Here is a 1,119-nt window from a genome sequence, read left to right as displayed (position 1 = left end):
GTGTTCTTCCCTTTTGGTTCTCTAACTCCAGGTCTTTATACATTTCATTGTAATACTTTACTTTGTCTTCTCAAGTTGCCCTTTGAAATCTTGTATTCAGGTTTTATTTATTTTTTTTTTTTCTGCCTTTCTTCCATTCACTTTAGCTACTCTCCATTCAAGAGCAAGCTTCAGGGTCTCTTCTGACATCCATTTTGGTGTTTTCTTCCTTTCTTGTCTTTTTAATGACCTTTTGCTTCTTCATATATAGTGCTCTTATTGTCATCCCACAACTCATCTGGTCTTTGATCACTGGTGTTCAATGCATCAAATCTATCTTTCAGATGGTCTCTAAATTCAGGTAGTATATAATCAAGGTCGTATTTTGGTTCTCATGGACTTATTTTAATTTTCTTTAGCTTCACCTTAAATTTGCATATGAGCAATTGATGGTCTGTTCCACAGTCAGCGCCTGGCCTTGTTTGGTCTGATGATATCGAGCTTCTCCATTGCCTTTTCCTACAGATGCAGTTGATCTGATTTCTGTGTATTCCATCTGGCAAGGTCCATGTGTATAGCCACAATTGTTGAAAAAAGATATTTGCAATGAATAAGTCCTTGGTCTTGAAAAATTCTATCATGCAATCTCCTGCATGATTTCTATCACCAAGGTCATATTTTCCAACTACCAATGATTCTTCATTTCCAACTTTCACATTCCAATCATCAATAATTATCAACACATGTTGATTGCATGTTGGTCTATTTCAGACTGCTGAAATTGGTGAAAATCTTTAATTTCTTCATGTTTGGCTTTAGTAGTTGTACATAAATTTGAATAATAGTAGTATCAAGTGGTTGTTCTCGTTACTTAGGGCTGTTCTGACAAGAATATAGGATGGCCTTAACAAACAGGAGTTTATTTTTACAATTTGGAGGCTTTAAGTCCAAGTTCAAAGTGCCAGGCTCTAGGGGCTGGGAGAAAGCCCCTCAACCTTGGGGTTCAGGTCTGCATCCTGCTCCTGGCCCACTAGAACTAGAGGCGTTTCTTCACTCAGACAGCTGCTGGCTGCTGAGGCTGAGAAGCCCCAAGGTTGACAAGTAAAAAGGCACAGTCCCAATGTTACCAAACCACATGGC

Source organism: Orycteropus afer, unplaced genomic scaffold (genome assembly GCF_000298275.1).
Source record: "Orycteropus afer afer isolate SDZICR_OR568_19922 unplaced genomic scaffold, OryAfe1.0 scaffold00176, whole genome shotgun sequence".
In the NCBI taxonomy this organism is placed as follows: domain Eukaryota; kingdom Metazoa; phylum Chordata; class Mammalia; order Tubulidentata; family Orycteropodidae; genus Orycteropus; species Orycteropus afer.
This window is presented reverse-complemented; position numbering follows the sequence as displayed.